At 37.6% G+C, this 23,957-nt stretch overlaps 1 long non-coding RNA gene across 1 annotated transcript in view; it reads left to right on the plus strand.

The window, feature by feature from the left end:
• Nucleotides 353–23,957, plus strand: part of LOC110399836 — a 28,651-nt gene continuing 5,046 nt past the window's right edge. The window contains exons 1-2 of the long non-coding RNA XR_002439436.1: nucleotides 353–489; nucleotides 10,328–10,388. This is a non-coding gene — a long non-coding RNA (uncharacterized LOC110399836). The remainder of the gene's footprint in view (nucleotides 490–10,327; nucleotides 10,389–23,957) is intronic.

Here is a 23,957-nt window from a genome sequence, read left to right on the forward strand (position 1 = left end):
CTCAATCAGAGTGTTCCAGTCGTGGGATTCATTCCACCACGTTTCCGTGATAGCAACCAGATCATAATTTTCCAAGCACATCACAGTTTCCAGTTCTTCCTGCTTATTTCCCATGCTGCATGCATTAGTGTAAAGGCACTTCAGCTGGGCTTTCTGGCACGCTACCTTTCTAGAGGGGCCCTCCCTCAAACTTCCAGAAGAAATCTGAAGTTTTTCCCCACTGCTTCCCCCACTAGCACAAGCCCCTCCCACAAGCACTGGCTCATTACATACAGACTCCTTACTAGAGACCCTAGTTGCAGGAGGGTTCTGTGTAATAAACTGTGGGCTCCTTTCCCAGGGCTTGCAAAGAGAAACATGCATATAAAGCAAGAAAATGGAGTGGAAATCTCAAGTTTTCTGAAGTACATTCATAGATTTCCTCATTCTTTCACTTCTGGAAGCATCTGGAATTCCAAGTGAAAACCTTATATGAGGAACATATTTTTGGTGAGGTTCATCCCCATAAATGTTTCTGTCTGTGGTGAAGAAACTAGATACCTTTTATCTCAGACTGCCTTACAATGTACCTTTTGAAACATCCTTTCAAAGACTAAAGATGTTTTAGAATAAACCTGTGTACAGAAAATTCTAATTTTTCTATATTTGAGATAAAATGAAATATTTCAAGATGGTAGCCCAGTGCTTGGCTTATTGAAATTATATTTCTTATTCTTTCCTGTTCTTCAGCTAGGTGGGCAGAGCTTCCTTGATGCTTGCAGTGTGCTAGAGCGAGAGCTTTTTCCTGAATGTTGCATGGGGGAAAGGAGAGACATGGAACAGACTTTGCTAAAATATGAGTGCATTCTGGGATTGGAGGAATATGAAGTACATGTTTTATAGGTCAGCAATCTTTGAAAAAAACTTTTTTTTTCTTTTTTATACACTGCATTATTCTTAAAATTATTTTCAGGTCCACTTGAAATTTAGCACGTAAGACCCAAGACTGTGAACTTGGTTCTCTTTTGCCAGCACTTCCGCACTTTTAAACTTATTTAAATTTGAAAATGGTGCATTAAAAACTGGCTGTTTTGCTAAATGCTTTCATTGTTGTATACAGAAGCAAACCAATCTGCAAAAATCTTTCATGACAGAACTCAATTATTTTTAGAAAATTTCTGCGCATTTCAAAGGCTGTGAAGCCCTGTGTGGGCCTTGAAGTGTTTATTTCCCTGGAGCTAATTGTACTTCTGTGCAGTACTTGGATGGGTTCTGCAGTATGTGTGCTCACGAAAACTCTGCTTTGGGGTCACCTTGGCTGGTGCAGTTTCAGTAGGAACTTTCTCAGATTTCTCTGGTACAAGGGCTGGGTAAGAGCTGTTCAGCTGAGCCAGTGGTAATATTTCCCTGCTTCCATATTTCACCTTTAGAATGTGCAGGCTTGCATACATTCTGTATTTTGAGAGTTCTTGCTATGTCTTTTTGTTGTGTGTTACAATGCTGCTATTATATCATGCTTTTTTATTTTTTTTAATTTTATTTTTTAAAAGTCATACTGTCAAATATCAGGACTTCAGGACTTCAGAAATAGAGCTAGTATCTAGATAAAACAGTGTTTAGTATTGCAAGCCTTAGAGACTGTGCCTTCTCTGCCAGGATATTGTTGCTCTGTAAAGAGCTGCAAGTGACTGATTTCATGGATTTTATTTTTTCTGTTGGTTGATAGGAGCTTTGATCTGTCTTAATGTAATTCGTTCACATAAAAGAGGGGAAAATAGAATGTAAGATGTTTTCCTAAATGACCACTAACAATTTTCTTGCTCGAACATCTCGACCACTCAGTTATACGACATGAAATGACTGCTCTCCTTGATTCCTATCAAGTCTGTATTCTTAACACTAACCATTAACATGCTTCTTCCTACAAGTGTCTTGTGTTTGCTGCTGTTGCGTACAGGAGCTTTGTTTCTCTTCTTGATGGGGCGAAAGAAGTCTAATAGGTATGACTGTGGGCTTTGCTGAGGTTTAAGGTTGTCTTTGGATCTTGGACTCTCTTGATAGTATCTCCAAACACAGTCTCAGTAGACAGCTAAAAATGATTGTGAACCTTTGAACTTCATGGTATGTGTCATAAGATGCCACGGGAAGTCACCTGCACACTCAGTAGGTGGCAGTTTTTGCTGTCATTAATGCAACAACTGTGTTGTTCTCAGATATTTTAGGAGAGGTTTTTGTAAGAGAGATATTTAAACACAAAATTTCTTATACACCTGTATATAAACGTGGTACCTCTCGTTGTGATGGATGACCCACTGGCACATGCAAAGAGTTTGACGTCAGTCTTGTCAAGACTGATGATTGCCAGTTGAGTTTGAGTTTAGCACAGGAGTAAGAAAAGGTACTTGGCAGAGTGATTAATTACACCTGACAGGAATCAATAATCCTCTGCCAGTTTCTGTATACATTCTTATTGGAATTATTAATCTACAGAGTCCACAATATTTTATAGTATTATGTGTGGAAATAGGAAAGGATGTGCGAATGTGGTTTAAAAATGTAGGGAAGTGATAGGATTATGTAAGTAACAATTACTTTCAGCAATCATGCTGTTGAAAGTTAATTGTATCATTCTCCAAGAAAGAGCTGTATTCCCAGAAGAAATTCAGTAAGTTTAAACTCAGAACAGCAAGAAAATAACAGCAATAGCATAATGATCTATATTTTTGTTCTTTCTTGAAATAGAATGGATCATCAGACACTTAACAGATTTTTTACTAAAAATTGATAGAGGAAGGTATCTTTTAGTGATACTTAGCTTCAGTGTTCTTCAGGAGGAGGGAAGGAAACCAGTCAAATTTCCTCTGCTCTAATTTTAGATGTGTTTTCAGATTTTACATCTGTCTTTCTAGAGCTAGAAATACTATTTTAGGATTCTAAGAATGATAAATAATAACATAATTTTAATAAGTATTTTGCTTTGTGTTTTCTCAGAGTAGTGGCAAAGGACGTTTGCAGTGTCAGATTGTGCCTCATTATAAAATAAAGCCCTCAAAAGAAGCTTTCCCTGGATATTTTTACACTAGTTCTGATTATCTTCAGTCCTGCTGTTTGAATTTCCTTTTGGCATCTTATTTCAACTGAGTGTTCCTAAAGTGCTTTCAAACAGAGAGCACTGGAGAGAGATTTAATGCCTCAGAAATGGTACTTAAATTTATTTGTGCAGTCCTGAGCAGAAGACTGATATACTAGGGAGCATATGGAAAAAAAGGAGGCTCTTTTGTTAAAATTCTGCTTCCAAATTGGGAACAGGAAAAAAAAATCCTTGATGGGTTTCTTCAGCTCTGACTGAACTCTTCCACCTACCTGCCAGCAACGTCAGCCTGCTGGAGATCACTTCTTCTGAAGAGTGAGAACATTCTTCTGTGTAGCGAATTTCCAGTGAAGAGCTCTTAAACATTGGGAGCCTAGCCCTATTATCTTTCTGCTACATTATTGTAACAAAAACAGTTTTTTTTTCTAAGAATGAAAAATGAAATTGAATTTCCAGTCACTCTTGTGATTGAAGTTTGATGCGCTTAAATGACCTAAGAGCTTTTGGCACTCAAAAGATATGGTGTCCTTCCACACTTCTGCCTATGAGGCTTCAGTTCTGTTGATCTGATCCTGTAAGGAATTGATTCAGCTCACTAAACCTGCAGAGAATTAATACAGTAGGAGGAGTGAGTGTTTTTCTTGTGTCTTAATGAGTTGAATGAGTATAGAGTGTGGTGAGGTACGCTGATACATGGGTGTGGGAGGTCCATTCCAACCCAAGCCATTCTGTAATTCTATGAATTTGTTCCAGATTTCATAACTGAATTTGCATAGCACATAGCTCTATTTTATAAGTGTTAAATAAAAGCCTTGTGCTGTATAAAGTGCTCTCTGTTCTCTACAAGTTGGTAGGGCTTGGAGAGGCTCTCTGTGTTCTGGCCTGCATTCTCCTAAGCCAACTGACACACTATTTTGGGTGATACATTTGTCTTAACTCATTGAGTTCTTAAGGTTAAAATTGTAATTCCTGCTTCACAGGAGAGTGTTTCTTCTGTTTTGTCTGTCGTTTTTGCACCTAAGTGACAGTGGTCTGCAGGATAAATGCTGATTCATCTGTTTTCAAACCTCATCTAATGATTTAAACTGCCACATAGTAAGTGGTTTGTTCCGAATGTAGTATTATTTATGGAGATCCTTGGAAGAATTGAAATGGTGAACTAAGGTGCAGGGTATTAGAGATCAACATGAATTCTGAAGTCTGCCTTTTAAAGTTCATCTGCATATTTACAATTTTGTCTTCTTGTTGCCTGTCAGCAAATGGATTATGTACGAATATGATTGCTGGGTGATGGGCCAGACTTGTTCTTCCCTTGGCTTCACTGAAGTCGCTGCTAATGTACACCAGTGTAACAGCAATGTAGGTCAGGTCCTGTTACTCCTCTCTTGGAATCTGTTCTCAATATCACATGTATTCTGCTTGTGACATGGTATGCCAGATGCCTTCACAAGCAAGAGTTATGCTTAAGTTTAAAGGCAACTTAAAAGACTTCTTGGGTGTTTGTTTGTGAGATCACACAATTCATTTATCCTTTCTTCAGTATATGCTTATTTTATATAAATTCTTTTTTTCCTTCCTCTTCGTTTGGTAATGCACTAATTGGAATGCCTCAAACTCTGAAATATTACTTACTGTTACTTTCTGACAAAAAAAAAATATATTTTCTATTTTTTCAGCATTATTTCTTACTATTATTATATTCCCTTTTTATTAAATTAAATGTGTGTATGAACTATCACACTGCAGAAATATTTCTTTTTTATATATTTTTTTCATACTTATTATTTTTCCCTGGTTCCCTTATGCTTAATCATATTGAGTTAATCCTAAAGGACAGAACAATATTAAACAAAACAAAATTTCCCCCATTCCATGTTTTTGATTGTCTAAAGCACCAAAATTGTCATCCTCTCTGTAGACAGAGCGTGAGTGTAGGCAGAGGGATAGTTCACATCTTTGACTCCTGGAATTCTCTGAAGTTGTTAAACTGCATTAGCCTCCTGTTGCTAGCAAGCTCTTTAACTTCCATCAGTTAAATTCCAAAGCAATCTGAGATAAGGGGAGACAAGGAAAAGATAGGTCTTGGGTAGATTTACATGCAAGTACCAACCTTGAATAATCGTATCAAAAATACAAGATTTTAGGGCTCTAATTTTCAGAAGTTTTCTTGTAAATCTCTCATGTATTTTGAAAGTGACAGCTTGTTGAATATAATGCGGTACTAAGTCTACCTAGCTTAAGCTTGGTTGGGAGGGCTGCTGAGTTAAGACTGATGGTATGCTTGCTCTTCCTGTTGTTCTTTTATTCTGAACTATTGGATTTGGTAAAATGTCCAGAGAAATGAATAGGAAAAATAATTGTGTTAAGAACAACTTATTAAAAAAAAAAATTTGGAAGTGACTGAATTGCACTATTATTGCATCAAGACGAAAAATGCCAGGCAAAGAAAAGGAGAAACTAATTTTGGTTTGGGGCAAATGTAGTGAGCATACAAAGCAAAACTGCAGAACAGCAACAAAATCAGAATCATAGAATGGCCTGGGTTGAAAAAAAATGTTTTGTGGTTGGAGAGAAACATGATATTACTGGGGTAAGTAAGGCTTTGCTAAATACTCAAAATAGGGTATTAAAACACCAGGACAAAATGCAGAGAAAGTAAGATTTCAGAGAAGAGGTGGCAAGACAACTGCCCTAGGTCTCATATTGTTGAACCAAAAAGTGAGGCTGTGTATATTTTGTAGCTTCTGTGATTCTTCAACAGTACATAAGGGCAATGTGTTAAACAGAACTGAACCTTTAATTACATTTTAGCTGTGGCAGGAGGTCAGTAATAATTGTAATAAGAGCATTTGTGACAAATCAATTGTATAATGAAAGCAATTATAACATCATTAGAAGTTTGATAACCCAATAACTTTGTAATAATTACTTCTTGGTTACTCTCAGGGAATAATTTGCCACAGGAGATGCTGGAATATTAGACATCAGCACTACAGCTGTATTCATATTAAAGGCATATTTGAATCTCATCATTTGTTGGAACCTCATGGATTTTTGACATGCAAGGACATCAGAAGGATGTGCTGCCATTCACTGAGACCTGGACAGGTTGGTGAGTTGGGCAGAGAAGAACCTAATGAGAATCAAGAAGGGCAAGTGCAGAGTCTTGCACCTGGGGAGAAATAACTGCATGCATCAGTACAGGTTAGGGGCTGACCTGCTGGAGAGGAGCTCTACAAGGATGGCCCTGAGTGTCCTGGTGGACAACAGCTTGGCCATGAGCCAGCAGTGCGCCCTTGTGGCCAAGAAGGCCAATGGTATCTTGAGGTGCATTAAAAAGAGTGCAGCCTGCAGGTCGAGGGAGGTGGTCCTCCCCCTCTGCTCTGCCCTGATGAGGCCACGTTTAGAATACTGTGTCCAGTTCTGGGCTTCTCAGTTCACGAAAGACAGAGAAATGCTGGACAAAGTCTAATGGAAGGCCACAGGTTAGGGGTCCTTATGAAGAAAGGCCAAGAGACCTGGGACTGTTCAGTCTGGAGAAGACTGAGAGAGGATCTCATCAATGCTTATAAACATCTAAAGAGTGGGTGTAAAGTGGATGGGGCCAGGCTCTTTTTGGTGATGGCCAGTGACAGAACAAAGGTAGTGGGCACAAACTGGAATGCAGGAAGTTCCATCTGAACATGAGGAAGAAAATTCTTTACTTTGAGTATGATAGAGCACTGGAACAGGCTGCCCAGAGAGGCCGTGGAGTCTTCTTCTCTGGAGATATTCAAAACCTGACTGGCTGCTTTCCTGTGTAACCTACTCTAGGGAACCTGCTTTAGCAGGGGGTTGGATGAGGTGATCTCCAGAGATCCCTTCCAACCCTTATGATTCTGTGATTCTGTGTGATTCTGTGACTGGATTTGGAAGGGTAGTTAGGGAAATGTGTTTCTAGGTCTCTAGGTTTAGAAATATAACTACAATGTGCCCTTAAAACAGAAGGATAATGGGGAGGTGTTCCTGACACTTGGGTTTGCTTTTTGTGTTGGATCAGTGCTCACTTGATCCAAGGCAAAGGGCTGGCTGTGTTAGACAGGAGAACATAAGAACAGGAGGCTGCTTTTGTCAGCAGTGGGCAAGGGTTATATCAAAGATGAAACTGCACTATATTTCATTTCTTAAAATTAACTTGCATTCCCAAATCATGTCTGAGATCCACCACTTCCCCTCAGCATGGTACACATGGTAGAAACAAGCTGTGGACAAGGTGAATACTCATACCCTAAGGCTCTCTTTGCCTGCAAACTTAGTGTGAGCTCATGAAAATGTTTATCTAGCTGACCTGAGTTCCTGGTCTTTTTTCACTGAAAATCAGACTGTTGGATTTTACTGAAATACAATTTAAATATGACTGGCAAATGGGGCAGAACAAATTTACTTTTTCTCAATATCTTGCGATTTGTGATAAGAAGCTGTATGTACTTCTCCACCTTCACCTTTTTCCCTTCTTGTTAACTGAAGAGTTTTGGTCCTACCTATTCTTACTGATGTACGTTTGTTGGCAGCTAGAAAACAAATTGTTTTAAAAATACCTAACAATTAAGGAAGGGAAACCTCATCACCAGATAGAGGAAGGATTATTTAGAATTATTGAAATCTGTAATGTTTATCTTAATTTTGTGACATCTAGAATAATAAAAAAAAAATCTGATGCCTTTTGATACATTATTTAAGCAAGCTTGCAGTTCCTGTCAAGATTCTTCCAGTACAGCTTTCAGAAGCACCAGCTGATACTTCTAAACGAAAAGAAGCAGTGACTTGGGATTCTTAAAGCTTCTAATGCAAGACATGGTGATATATCAAAAAGTATTTTTGAAAACATTTCTCAAAAATATGAGGCTTCCCTTACATGGAGATAAAGAAGTATATATATATATATATATATATATTATTTTTTTACTCGTGTATGTCAGATGAAACTAATTTCTGGGAACTGTGCTTGTGAAAGCAAGTAGGGGTTGTGTTCTAAGATTAGTGTGATAATAGGATTTGTTATTTGTGAAATTGTCCTGGTGCAATGAAGAATAATCATCATCTTTCAGAAAAGTTTGTATTCCAGACTGTTGGCTATCATAAGCAAAAATTTCTAGTTCTACAAATAGTAGAAAAAAAGTAGCAAACATTTTCTACCCTACCATGATATGACTTTAAATATAAAAAAGAGTATGAAAACAAAATTATGTGAAGAACAATGTATTCATTATTTATGAGCCTGATGAGGCAAAACAGTGTACATGCATACAGTTTCCTATTCATTCTCGTCATTCCATTGGAAGTCAGTCTGTGTAGCATGTAAGTGTCGTTTTTGCTTGTTAGTCAGTTTTGTGAACTGTTCTTTTTACTTTGTAAATATGAACTTTGTTTTGGAGATGTTCAGAATGTTGACTGTGGTCCCCTTCAAACTAGATGCTTTATAGACAGGGGTAGTAGCAAGTCAGAATAGTAATTACAGGAATTACAGTACTGTCTTGAGAATTAAAGTAACCAATTGTAGCATATGGGTTTTACTTATCTTCAAGAGATGTATGTTGTATCCTTTCATAAATGTAATTTTCTAGCTCTCAGGAATATAGTTGTTGAAATGAAGGAATTGTGAGATGTCACTGATCCACAGGAAGAGCATCCTTTTCTATTTTTATTTATAAAAATTGCATTGGTGAGGCCCTACCTCGAGTACTGTGTTCAGTTTTGGGTGCCTCAGTACAGAAAGGACATTGAGGTGCTGGAGCAGGTCCAAAGAAGGGCAACGAGGCTGGTGAAGGGCTTGGAGAATATGCCCTATGAAGAGACACTAAAGGAACTGGGGCTGTTTAGTCTGAGGAGGGGGAGGCTGAGAGGAGACCTTATTGCTCTCTTCAAATCCCAGAAAGCTGATTGCAGTGAGAGCGGGGCTGGTCTCTTCTCACTGGTGACAGGACAAGGGGAAATGGCCTCAGGTTGCACCAGGGGAGGTTTAGGTTGGATATCAGGAGAAACTTCTTCACAAAAAGGGTTGTTAAGCACTGGAACAGGCTCCCCAGGGAGGTGGTTGAGTCACCACCCCTGAATGTGTTTAAAAACCATTTGGATGTGGTGCTCAGGGACATGATTTAGTGGTGGGTTGTTAGGGCAGTATGGTTAGGTTGCGGTTGGACTTGATGATCTTGAAGGTATTTTCCAACCTGAGCAATTCTATGATTCTGTGATTCTGTATGTACATATTGGTACACACATGTATGGTAACCATTTAAAATGAAGTGCGCTAAAGAATTGAGGCTGATTTTCTGTGAGAAAGCAAAATACAGCAAACAAGCGACACACCTCAGATCTCCCATTCTTCTCCCAGGAAGCAGAGATTTGGGAAGCATCATGAATTTTTTGTATCCTGCATTTGGTGTGCCAAAATGTTTGTCTTTGTTTGCATTTAGTGCTGTTAAAGCAGACATTGCGTTGGGTTCCGCTAGTATTTGACTTTTTGCGTCTTGCTTCCTAGCTAACATTTTCCAAGTCTCCTCATCTTCAGATTTTACAAGTTATTTTCTCCCTTCAGGTGTCTAATTGTTAAAAAATAAATTAAAGCCCGTAGAGCCTGTGGGAGCCTATTAAAAACTGCTCTCCTGATGAGGAATTTTTGTTTAGACTTTCAGCAGAGATTTGCCAGTTAATCAGCTTTTAATTTGATTAATACATGACATATTGACTTTGTTTTATTCTAGGTTCTCAGTCAACATTTCAGGAAGTACCAAGTTTAATTTACCCTCTTAAAATTCTAACTTCATCAAGCTGTTATCTTTTTGAGACAAACTTTTAATCGCATCAAGTTAGTCAAGATGCATTTTCTATAAACATACCCAGCCTGGCATTAATTACATTTCCATCCTTTAATTCTCTGTTTATGAAAATATAACTGGATTATAATTTGTGTAAATTATTACACAGACTGGAGAAATACTGAAAAAAAAAAACAAACAAAAAAACTCTCTGGAGACAGTTTTTCTTTCTGGTTTCAAAATGATTCAAATTATTTTTGTTGTTGTTTGTTTTGTTTGTTTCTTTCAGACATTCAATTCATGTCAGAAGATGCTGTAATGTTTTTAAAGGTTACTAGTGCTCTTTCAATTTGAATGGAGTACTTAGTTTTAAGTAGGGTTGGCAATAGGCATGTATGTGTTTACTAACTAGTGGAAAATCTGTCTCTTCCTGCCTCAATAGATATCTTTGTATTTCTTACAGGTCGTAGAATAATGTTCACAGGAGTTTCAGGCTATGACCAGAAGTGGCACCAGCTCTGAGGGTGAGAGGCTTGTGTTTTCTGTTTTGTTACTATACACACAAAATGTTTGTTTAGGCAACAATTGATGTGTGGTTTTATTATACTGGTGCTAACTTGAGAGTGCTTTACCTGTTTTATGGAGTTTTTTGACGGGAACTTTGAAGTGGATAAACTTAATTCCTTGGAATTTATCCTTGTTTATAGCATTGAATAAATTCAAATAAAAACTTAAGAGTAGCTTGTGGTTATCCAAAATCTGAGGTTTTTTTTCCAGAGAAAAGTCAGTTTGAGACTTGTATTTATGTGCCGTGAAACTGAAGTCTTGCGTTTTCTTGGCTCTTAGAAATGAAATTAATGGAAAAGGTCTGGATGCTTTTTTAACATGCGTTCAAGAAACGTTTTGTTTTGAAGGCTCCTAAGTCATGCATTAGTTACCTCCTAAAAGGTAGGTTAGAGATATTACTGAGCATTTGCATTAATCAAAATAGAAAGTGAATCATGTTCATTGTAGTTGTATGAATACCACTTTGCCAGAAAAGCAATGTGAACATCTTGCTTTCGACAGGAACTGTAGGCCATACTTCAGTGGTGCTTCTTGTGGATGCTTTTTTTCCCCTTTCAATGTATTCGTTTTATTTCTCCTTTCCCTTTGGAACACATGGAAGAAAAGTAGCTAATTTTTCTGAAATGTTTGACTACTCATGCTAATGCCTGCATTCTGAAGTCTCTCTTCTCCCTCTGGCTGGAGAGGATCTATTTCAGTTAGGATATTTCTGTTAAACTTCACTGAAGACTGAAAAACAGCTTGCAGCAAAGGACTGCTGATCATCCTGCCACACATCCTATTGTAACACTGTGCTAAAAATGCTGAGGGAGAAGCTGCAGTATAGCACATAACACTGAATTGCTTCTTAGAGGGAGGTTTTTACCCTACTTTTATCTGCTAGAGATTAAAAGTCACATGTAGCACGTTCTTTATTGTCTAATTCCTGATGCGTTAATGTGAGGCACATGAGGTTGTATGTGCTTGAGCTGGTAGTAGCAGTTCAGTTATATATAGTTTTATACAGCTCAAATACTTCTGTTGTTTTAATATGGTCTATGTTTTGATTTTATTGCTGGCCCATGTTTCAGCCTGCTGTTGTAGTGACTGTGGACTAATTTATTGCACTGTGATTGGATTTCTGAAGGCAGTGAAACAAGGAAGCAAGGAAAACTATTGGAAAAATATAGAATGTTTTTAATTAGGTGAAAATTGTAGAATGTGTGGGGCTTTTAGATTAAGATTATGTAATTAAGTCTTCGTGGACTTTTTTAAACTCTGAAACTGCAGTATGTGTGAGCATTGATTAAGTTAACTGCATATTTCTCTGCTCCCTCCAGTGTAAGATTGCCCTCTCTTCGGTGCTTTTAATACTGAGATCTTGGTCAGATATGTGTTTGCTTGTAATGGAAACAGCCACTACCACTTTCTGAAATATTCCAGAGGAGATAACAGGATTTTTTTCTAGTAATATTTTTTCAAAAGCGTTTTAAAAATCTATTTCTATTTCCTATTCTAAAATTCATTTCATTTAAACCTGAGTAAATGGTGCAAGTTTTCTGCCTTTAAAATCCTTTCCCATTTCTTTTCTATTCAAGAAAAGATTTATGTGATCCTGCATGAGGGCAGGGTAGGCTTTTCGCAGCTTAGATAGAACAGTGGAATAATGTAAGGGATCTCTAGAAGCCCTTGTGTCCATCTCTGCATGCAGATGGAAGCAAGCTTAGAACGTGTTGCTCAGTGAAGTCACCTTTCAGCTTTTTTATGGCCCTGTTTGGTTCTGTGTTTCTTTTCATTTTTTGACACTGGCTTGGTTGCAAGTAAGATCACTTGGAAAGAATAATTAGGATTTAGACATAGGAACCTGCCCACTATTAAGAAGCCAAGAATTTATTATCCAGCTCACAATACTTAATAACAGCCTAACAGAGCTGTGCTATCTCATCTGCTATACTAAGCAGGGTACTGTCACCCTATATTTCCTGTGCATCTCCTCTTTCATCACTTAGGGAGTTCTAAAGTTGATGACAACTCTTGGTTAGGTTGGGGGATTGCAAAGAGCCCTCCGCATTCAAAATTGTCACTGAGAGGTGTCCCTGATGTACAGTTTGCTCCCTTCATTTTAGGTTCAGTTGGAGCTCTTTTATACACTTTCTGTAGCAGTTTATCTGTTTGTTCTTTACTAGCCTGTAATTTTATGCTGTATCCAAGTTTTATTATGTATAGTATACTACTGGAGAATACTTGATATGGTATATTCCAGGATCTACCAAATAATACTTAAAGTCAGGTCACGTAAGTTATGTGTGAAGGGCTAGACATAGGTTAGTTGCATATAACCTTCTTTATTCAGACCATATGTAGCACCTTACAGGAGACCTGAAAGCTGGCCGCTGATGACTGAGTTGTAGGGGCCCCTGTTCTCTTTAGTGCAAGGAGTACAGTTCTGTTATGAGAGATGTGCACCAGCAATTTGAGCTACTGAAAGAAATCTCCTATTGACGCTGATTCATTTGCCATACTTTATATACCCTTTTAATTTCTATAGTAATTATTGCACAGTCTTCTTTTTTAATGAATGGGTTTAAAAGTTTATAGCAGTGTCCTATGCAGTGTGTGCATTGTATCCCTTTAACTAAGAAAAGCACAGATGGAGTTGAAAGAGTGTTCAGAATTCCTATTCAAGGCTTAAAGCATGTTATCTACAACTGGGATGTTATAATGTAATTAATAGAAGGTAGCCAGAGAGCGCTCTTTGACTAACTGATTTAAGGTAATTGAGTGGCAGGCAACCTTTGCTAAAAATGTCAATTTATGAATGTGGTCTGCGTCAATAGCAGTGGTATCAATTGCTTCCAGAAATCAGGTCACTGGACTTTATTCAATGCAGTAATTTAGGCTAGTTTTTTGTGAAGACAATGGTTTTTTTCCTTCATTTTTTGTAATCTAGTGCAAAACACTTGTTCATTTAGAATCTTTCAAGCTTCAAGAAATTTTGATGAGTGATTGAGTGATTCAGTCTTGTTTCCAAAAGTGCAGAACAAATGCTAAATTCATTAGTTAGCAGAGTGAACTCACAATTCTCTGTTATGCCACTGCATTTTTTGACTTGTTTGCAGTAAACTCTAGAAATTCAAAATTGTTTTGGGACAAAGGAGATGTTACAGCTAATCTGAAAACAGAAGTTATTCTCATCTCATGTTATGAATTACAAATATTCATAGACCATGCAGTGGGCAGGCCGGGAGAGACAAAATAAATTACGCTGTTATCATTAAAACTTAAAAACATTCCAAATGTATTTGGAGAAAGAAATCACAGTAGTATCAGTTTTGGTTTTCATCTTGCATGCTTTTTAGTATTTTTAATATAATAGCATAAGTTTTCTTAACCTGCTTCATGCTATTACATGTGAATAGCAATCTTCACCTTAGAGCTAATAATTCATTCTCATGAATTATTCATAACTAACTGAGAAGAGATAGAGGCAAAAGTTCAGCCAAAGGTGAGAGGACATGTGGCCTATTAGGAAGGGAAGAAGAGGGGGACCTCTGTTCCTGGCCTGCTCTGTGACCTTGGGCAAGTAACTTAATCACCAGCTTTCTCCATCACTTCTCCTATCAGATGCTTCTCTTGGCTCCTTAACCTGTGAGCTGCTTGAAGCAGGGATTGTATCTTGCTGTTCATGTACAGCATGCTGGGGCCCTAATCTCAGTTGAGGCTTCTGTGTAATACTGCAAAACACAAAGAACTAGCACAGTTTGTGCGCACCTATGGGAGGAAGGTTTGTAAGGTGAAAAAAGGTAAAATCAAACAGTTGCTGCAGCAGCTTGAAATCCTGGAAGTGCATGTAGTTAGAATGACGCAGGAAAATTAATGCCCGTTGTACTTGCTTTAGACTATGACATTAATGGACTTGCTAAAATTGTAATAATATATGTCTTTTAAGGAGTCATTCTGGCAATCTGACAAACCACCATTTAGCTCTAACAATCAGTTTGATCCTCATCCTGAGCCATAGACTTGATTGCTTTTCAAAGACTGAAGTTGCAAAAGTGTCAGACTACAATAAATTAAGAAATTTTACTGCAGAGAGACAGAACAAAGTGATGAGAATTTACTGTTTCCAGGCTTCTTGCTGATGGGGTTTGCACCATCCTTTCTGCAATCTCCTTTTCTTTCATATCTTGGTCTTGCATATCATATTTGTCACAGTAATAATTTGAGCTTGCCCACCTCCCACACAGAGATGTTTGCTTCTTCCCTGTTTAACGCACTGCACAAAATGACTCTCCTAAACTAATCTGTCAGCTTGTTCATAATCCAGTGTCTCACAGGAATGTGGCTGTTAAACACATGGGAGTAAAATTTTTTATATTTACAAGTTTAAGCTTCTGCTCTGTGAAAACTATTAAAATTTGTGATGTTCTTTCAAAATAGGGCCTTTTTTTTTTCCCAGCAAGAGCCGTTAAGAAGCAATTAATTATTACAATCTGTGTAACATACTTTTTTTAAAGAGCACAAATATAACTCCCCCAACTGTGTCTGCCTGCTGTGTGGTATTTTAATCTTTACTCTGTCTATATAAACTATAAGCACTTTCGGGTTCAGGCTCTTTCTCCTCTTCTCTTTGAACAGTGACAGAGCACACCCAGTACATTTGTCTTGCAGTCCTTTATTCGGATATTCCTATTGATACTTAAATTTTTGCAGAAGTGTTTGTATACAAAACCTGAGAATTGCTTATTCCAAATTTTGCATGAGGTAAAAGAATAAATATCCATTACTTCAAGATAGAGACACTCTGGATGAAAACATGATTTTCTTAGAAGTGGACTTAGTAAGGGAAACAGCAAGTTGGAATAGTTAGTATGTTTGGATGAGGAGAGAGGAAGTTTTATGAAAAATAACCTCATTTTCAGTCGAGCAGTCAGCTTAACTCTTGTAAGAGGGCAGTGATTCATATTTTTGTGGAGGTAGGTACATACAAAGTTGAAAGGCTAACTTCTGTCTAAGTATTTAATACTTGAATATATAATGTTCAAATTGAATACAGGGATAAATTTAAGATTTTACAGTGTGCTGATCCACTTCACTTACATATCCATCAGAGGAGATAGTTTATTATACAACAGTTCCCTGCCATTTCTGCAGAACTACTAGGACAGTGCTTTTTGTGTGAAGAGTCTACTGATGCAGTTCCTTCATATGCCCTGGATACCAGTTCCTACTGCAAGATGAAGTCTTACTCAATTGCTTCCTGCAAACTGTGTTGGAAGAGAGACTTCTCCTAACAGTCTGTCCGTACTTCTATCACGTTATTTTACACTCTTTGAAAAATGTAACTGAGGAAGAGAAGAGTTAATGAAAAAAGGGCAATTTGTGTAACTTCTATTATGAGATGCAACTAAATGTAAATTTCATTTATTTGAGTGTGCTTATCCAAGGATTAAGGACGCTTCATTTCTTTAAGGATGCTTTTTAACATATCTATCTTTATATGGGATTGAAGGAGTATTAGAACCTGTTAGAAATCTAATGTATTGTCAAAAACTCATTTGAGCTGAGCTCTTTCTACCTGTGGAATATTCCCTTCTGATATTATTTACAGAATGTTTTTAAAGTGTGATAACAGGAAGGGAATTTGGCTCTTTTAGAAACTGTTCGTTATATCAGAGCGGTGGGGCGGTTATTTCCGAATCTGTGTGGGAGTGAGCTATATTTGGTCACTCCTGCAAAAAAGAAGTGTGAAGGCGAGTGAAACATTCTCACGTAAAACGGAATAGAACTACTGGCATTACAGAGACTATTTAGAATGAAAAAGTCTTGTGTAAAATAGAAAAATACTGCATTATTCCTTCAGGCTTGTCAGATTTCCCTATAGTTACTCATCCTACATTTGTAGCAGCTATTCCAGTAACTAAAATGAACTAATCTTGAATGAAGACCTAAAAGTCTTCACGACACATACTCCTTTTCAATTGAGAAGTTGTGTTTTTTTTTTTTTCCAGGCTGAATATTGTTGGACTTTATTTATAATTCTTTAATAAATAATAGTTGGAGTTGTCATTCAAGTTGTCAGTCATGTTGCTCAGGAAGAACTGTCTTCATTTATTGAGGTTAGTTATTCTGAAAAATGTGTTTGCCAGGTTGCAACTTTCTGATAAATGTTCATAGATTCAGGCTAACTGAAGTTTGTGTATGATATACAGAAACTCTTAAAGGCAAATTTGATACTGTTGTAAGAGTTAGGTACCCTCAATGCACTTCACTTGTAAATTCTCATTCATCACTTTCACTGATAAATTCCTGAAAGTTCTGGAAAAATTCTGGCAAATTGCTCCCTCCTTGTGCTCAGATTCCAGTGCCATCAGTGTATAAGCTGTGCTCTGGGCTAAGTTAAATACAGTTTTCACACAGGAAGAAGTGGGATTTTTGGAATGGAGAGTGTACAAGGTGGGAGGCTACTTGTGTTTCTGATGTATGAAAACTTGTGAGGTTTTGTATTTGTAAGCAGTTTGTTGGAGTGTGTAACTGAGAAATCTCCAGTGTGCTTTGCAGATGGTGTGGTGTAACAGACCCAACTCCTGTAGAAGTGGTATATCATGCTGCAGTGGTATTTCCAATATTTTGAGCACTGTAGTGGTACACCTTTTTGTGATCAATCTGTTCAACTTTGGAAAATTGCTCACCAGTCACTTAGGCTTAAGCATTGTGACCAAGATGTTTTCTCTAATTAATTTCTTTTCAACTTGATCACATAACTAGTTCAGGAAGCTCAGGTTAAGAAGTGTCTGAAAATGGATCGATAAGGTGAACACTCATAAGTATTTTCTGATAAATATTTTCAAACAGCTGTAATAGGTGTGTTGATAAGGACCTACCAAATGGAACCCGTCTTGATGAAGGAATGTCTGCATTTGTTTTGACACAGCACGTGTTCCAGTGCATTGGACCTGATAGGAATACAAAGATTAAAACTGCACTCATTTCAAATTAGACATTTTACAGTCATTCTTTCATGTACACCTGAGAAAAACAAAGCCATGGTGGAGATATGGCTCTATTCTCCTTAGTGTATGCTAATATCTTCTTCTCAATGTAATCTTCTACCTTGCCCAAATAAACTTTTAAATGCACGTTTTCCTCAAGATGCTCGTAGAAGTTTACATTAGTCTGCAATGTTCAGCAATTCCCAGACAGATAATACCAGGAGAAGTCACTATGAATTGTGTTAGCATAAAAGATAGAAATTACTTATTTCTGTTTACAATTTAAAATGTAGCAGAAGACACTCCAGGGTAGAAATAACATTTCCAGCTGGCCTGATTTGTATTACTAAAAGTAACAACAGCAAAAAAAAGTATTGCCTTTTCTAATTTAAAGTCAAATATGTACCTTATTACTAGAGCAATCAGAATGTATTTCATTGTAATGCCCATCAGGGAAAAAGAAGTGGAGGCTGAAGTGGGAACACACCTTATTGCAGTTCATCCTAGACCATAAACGTTTGGTAATGTAAGTTAGAACTCCCTGAAAATTTATTTGAAATGTCTCTGTTAAAAGCAACCTTTATGGAGGCTGATTGGATGGTGCAACTTCTCAAAGTTGGTCTTGTAAGATTTCTGCTCATTTTGACCTTCTGAATTCACTCTGCTGCTCCTTTGTCCTGAACAGCTCAACTCTCTCTTGCTAAAATATGCAAAAATACAAATCAGCCAAAAGCAGTATGCATATAGCATTTGTTTTGCATGTCATGGTGTCCAGATTGGTGGATTTCTTCTCACACAGAGGCAGTGATGCTTCCTATCATTGTGTGTCTAGCCAGAGAAGTAATTGCAGAATATTTCCATGTTGCATGTCTCTCCTCTAACGTGGTGTGCAAGGAGAAGCACACACTGTAGGGCAGTGCACCTTGGCAAACAGCAGGTAAGCTTCCACAAAGATTTTTTTTGGTTTGCAAGAGTGAGAAGTCTTAATTAATTTGGTGCCTTCACTGGTTAACGCCACTAACTTCAACTGACTCTGCAATATCATTGAAGTGATAGAATAAAAGATAGAATAAAAAGACAGAAAGGTATTGATAGATATCTAATTCACCCAAACCGTTGTAAGAGGAGTCATCCTCACTGTTACAGAATGGAATGAAAATCCACATATATCTTACTTTGCTTTGTTAAGATATCCTCAAATAAAGTAGTGGATACTTTCAGTGGGTGGATTTCTCAGTGTATCAAACTCAGTGATTCCTTTATAAAATGATATTGTTTGTGAAGTGCTATAGGTTTGCTTACAGTTTACGTAGATGAGAAGAAAAAGGAAGAATTGGAGGCACAGTATGTACTCTGTCACAGTACCTCCTCTGAGGTACAACTCACTAACCACCAATATTGTAGTGGTAAAATAATATATGGGTACATTTCCCTTTCTGAAGTAGATGAAAACGTAAATTATGTTTTGGCCAGATTAGAATGGGTACACTTTACTTGTGGCCACAATGATTTGAAAGGACAACATTTATGCAGAATTTTGAAAGGGTTTTGCTTATGCAGAATTTCCCAGGTGAAAAGGAAAGTAATGTGTTCAGTACTGAGAACAAATTTTTCTTCTTACATCCTGCACTGAAGACCAAGGTAACCTGATGTTTGTTATATCTGAATTTGCTTAGGTTTTAGTTTTATTTTTCTCTTTAAGAAATACTACGTGATCAGATTTAAATTTTCAGTGCTCCTAAATAATATTCCTGCTAGATTTTTTTTAAATCTTCCTTGATTCATACATAATCTCTGATCTAAACTCATATTCTTCTTCTAAATGCATATTTACCCTTGAAACTGTAGTTTTTGTATCTCATATGAAGAGGAGCCTTTGTCTGAAATACTTTCTGGCTTTTCCAGGCATAGCAGTTGGTTGAGTGAAAGAAATTCTACAGAAGACTCTTTGCCTGCCTCGGCCCTGACACAGCTACAGTAAAACATATTGCACAATATGGTAAAATATTTGATGCTGTTGCTGTTGGAATCAATTTACAAACTGGCCACACAATTGGTTAGTGATCCTTCAATAAATCTTTGTTTTGTTAAAAATGATCTACAGTGGGATTACCTGAACCCTGTTCCAGGATACTGAATGAATCTGTATTCCTTCTAGTGGCACTATTGATGAAAGATTTTTGAACCATGTTCATCTATTGAGCATCCACTTAACCTAGTGAAAATTTCCTGACATCATCTTTCAAATCTCTTTACTTGTATCTGCCTGACACTGTGACTCCTTATGCCCCTGGGGCAAAGCAGACTGTATCTTTGAAAGAAATGTAGGAAATGATTTTGTAGTGTATATTTCCAAAATAGCAGCAGGGTTGGACTTTGTTGTTGTTGTTACGTTTTCTTGACCCTTGACCTTAATTAGGTAGCTTAGCTGTGTGGAGTACAACACAGCAAAAGCCAAAGAGACCACAAATGTGGTTTTTAGCCTAAGGCTAACAGTGTTTTGGAAGAAGATCTGGAGGTGCAGTAAATCACTCTAGGTGGTGATATTATTGAGATGAAGAGGATAATGTGTCTCTAGTTAGTGTTATATAAGGGTATTTCTTTCTGAGTTGTCACATCTTCAGACAGTATCCGTGAGTTGGCTGTAAAATTGGGCTTGACTTTTCAAATTCCAGAAAGTATCTGCTATTTTTTCATTTCAAATTCAGAGATCTAGAGAAGGGAAATTGAGGGCAAAATTAATACAGAATAAGGCAATATTTCCAGTCTGCATTTAATTATAGGTAGGCCACCATAAGCTACAGTCCCTGACGTTCCTGTGTCCCAAAGGCAGCTATGTAAACTCCTTGTTTAAAAAGACTTCAGATGCCAAGAATGTGCCACAAGCATTTGCCAGAAATGTAGATTCATTTTTGCCTCTTCTCACTGGAGTTCCTGAAGCAGTGGAACCAGCTGCATTTATGGAACATCCAGTAGCAGAAGGATATATCTAAGGTAAGACTTATTACCAGCTCTTACTGAAAGAGAATGTTTCAATTTTGTTACCTGCTACTTGTCACCCCCAACTCCTGGCTTAGCTAAGGATGTACCGAGTGTGCTTCTTCAGGATAGCTTATGCTATTGCTTCTGAGAGTCACCTAAATGTGGGGAGGCTGTTTTTCAGTTGAATAAATAATGATTTCTTGTAGAACATGCCCTGAAAATTACAAGGGTAGGATCCCAGTCTGCAGAACTAGACCTTTAAACTCCGAGTAGAGGTTTGTTCTTACTGTGATGAAGTAGAAGGTTGCTGAAATGTTCCTGCTGTTAGTTTGTTAGTTGTTGTCCTCCTTTGCTTGTGAAAGTTCATGTAAACTTGTGTTCATGCCTGATGAATGATGGCAGTACATTCAGTCAGTTCAAAAGTAGGGAAGAGTTTCACTGCGATGAGTTTATTCTGTGGATGACAGTGGTGGAGAACAGTAACTGTGAATGGACTTTTCTTTCAGTAAAGAGATGCGAGGACCTCTGCTAGAGCATGGTGATCTGTAAGGAGTCTAAAAAAGAGAAAAACTCTGAAAGAAGCATGACAAGATAAAACTGTGACTGAGTGCAGTTCTTCTCTTAAAATAGCTAACAGGCTGGCTGATGAATTTTGATTGCAATGCATCAGAGGAATAGGTGCTTCTTTTGAAAACGGAACTGATGCTGGTAGTTATCATGCCCAAAATAAGTGGTATATTCTCTTGGGATTGTGGTGGAGAGAGCATTAACATAAAATCCAAAGTTTTATTTAAAGATATTTATTGATCTGCTGTCATGAAACAAATATAATTCACGGTTCAACTCCCATATATGGATTCTAATGAATCTTTTAATGAGAAAGATGATCAAATAAGGCAGACAGTGCTGTATTTCTGCATGAGACCTATCAAGGCTTAAGTTCTGAGACACAAATGTGAGACTGAAAGCATGAACAGTTTGAGACCAGGTTTAAACTTTTCACTCCTTTTTCACCACTAAGCTGAATTTACTGCTTTTGACTAGAACTGAATCATCACTGTTGTTATGAGCTGAGATAGGACCTAATCACTTCTGCAGTCTGTAAAACTACCAAGAATACATTTTATTTTCTTACATTTTATTTTCTGCTCTGTAGTTATATTAAGATGACATGTTGATCCTAGAAATCATTTGCTGTGAAAATTTGCGTAAAGCAGTAACTGCTTTCGTTGAGGGTATGAGGCTTATTAAATGCAGCAGAAATTTCTTTACAAAAAGGAAAAAAAGACCAACAGAAAGTGGCAAGCTTAGACCAGAAGAGATGGCGAACACTTGTAGTACAGCCTGGATAATGGGATTCTAGATCAGTGGTTATGATTAATATGAAAAAGTAAAGCAGTCTGGTGTCAGTTTAGTATTAGTGTCTGCTGCTATGGGGGCTTTCTGTGAGTCCCTGTGCATTTCTGCAGTGTGTTATTCTCTGTTCAGTTCACCTGAAATGAAAGAAAAAAGGTGATGTGGAGTTGGTATTACTGCAGTAAAATAGCAAGCGCTGTAATCCCGGGGCTGTATACTGTCCTCTCCCTGTTCTTACTGCTTTTTTGTTTCTCCTTAGATGTCTGATATACTAAGTAGTCATAAGTACTTTTCTGTGTAGACTGAAAGTACAAGGCACAGTTTTCTATTTCAGCTGCACTGTTCTCTTACTACTTAAGAAAACAAAGAAACGGCACAGGAACTGCTTTTCATTGCCGTTCTTTAGGACAAAGGAACCTTGTCGAGACTGAAGATAGAACTAGACTCTGAGAAAGCGACATACTGAGGGCATGAAATCAGTAAGACATCAATTTCTGTGTGGTTAGTTTCTCCGTGACTAATTGACAATGCCTGTTTTTAAAATTTCATTAATAACTGCATCAGATAGTGATGAACAACGTACTTGTGTCTTTAGAAGTCATTCATGTGTTACCCTTGGTTAATAACACAAGTTTGATGCATTAAATCAAAAAGAAGAATCTCTTTAGTGCTCCCTGGTTTGGGTTGTGTCAGTATTTGTGCCTCAGCTGGCTGCTCAGAGCTAGGCACTTGCAAGCAGGACGAGCAAATTCACTGTGAAGTAAAACGTGATTCATGAAGGGCTTTACTGCTGCATTTGTTCGCGTAATAGTCAAAATGAATGTGATGGCTTTGAGAAATAATTGGAGATAGAGACTGCTGTGACATAAAGGAGTGGAGGCTGCCTAGCCAAATCCTTTCAGCTGCACTCGTGGAGGCTGGTGTGATAATGGCAGATCTATAGCTCTGTGGTACTGAGGAGGGGTGCACGTTTCTCAGCTGCAGACACTGCTTCAGCTTCTCTGCTCTGGGACCTGATGTGCAATTCTAACATCTGTATCCTATCCATTGAAACTGGGGGAAAGCTGTCTTTGGGATGACATGAGTTACTGCTGAGGGACAGTGGGAGATTGGGCTAATGATCCTGATCCCTTCTACCTCTCACTTTGAATCTGCATTGATTTTACTTGGTCACACTAATACTATTAGCAGTATAGTTGGGGGTTTCTGCTTTAAAAATGTGAAGCATCTTTTTGATGCTGTAAAGCCATCAGGGATGATAATGTGATGCACATAAAAGCAAAAATATACTCTCAGTCTGGATCTGGTGTGGGACAGCCATCTCTGCCTGAAACAAGCATTGTGATCTCCCAGAGGAGACTCTCAAGTGGCTCAGCAAAGGTCTCATACTGCAAAGAATTCAGTACAAGTGAATGAATATCCTGAAGTGACCACATCACATGACATTGTTAGAGCTGAATTGGGATGCTCAAGTCATTTACAGAGCTGTGTGTTCTGATCAGCAGTCTTGCTTTTGTGACTGTAGAGAGTGATATAAATTACACTTATGCAGAGCACTTTTTATTTGAATATTTACCAGAGTGAGAAATTCTCTTGAAATAAAATCATACTGCAGTAAAATTCAAGGGTTTTATTTCCTTTAAATGGGAAAACAACAGAGCAGAGGCTGAAATTCCATTCTCTTCCACCTTGCCCCTTCTTCCTAATTTCTGGAGTATAAATTATCTCTTTAGAGTAGGTCACTGAGAAACGATTAGAGAGGCAAGTTGATAATAGACCTTATGATATATTTTGGTTCAGTTTCCAATATAATAATATTTTAATTTCTTGGTACTTTTTTCAAGTGGCTATAGCATACATAGTTCGGTGAGTTTGGGAGTGTACCTTGTGTGTCATATTGTATGCACACTGAGATAGACCAATCATACCATTGCTGAACAATGAGAACTGATGCTATTCTTGTTATTCATAATGGCTAGAACAAGTCATGGAAAGGTACAAGGAAAACAAGCTAGTTATGTATTTGCTGGACTCAATCCTTATCCTTTCCTGCCACTGTGGCAATGTTGGATATGTGGTTTTATAAATTCTGTCAGCAGGGTGAGTTGACCAGGTATATTCATTTAAAAGGAACAAAGTGCTTTTTCTACTAAATCCCTGGAATGCATTATATCAGCCTATTATCTGCCTCATCAGTGAGCCTATAAATTCTGATGT

This window comes from Numida meleagris, chromosome 5 (assembly GCF_002078875.1).
Source record: "Numida meleagris isolate 19003 breed g44 Domestic line chromosome 5, NumMel1.0, whole genome shotgun sequence".
Classification (NCBI taxonomy): domain Eukaryota; kingdom Metazoa; phylum Chordata; class Aves; order Galliformes; family Numididae; genus Numida; species Numida meleagris.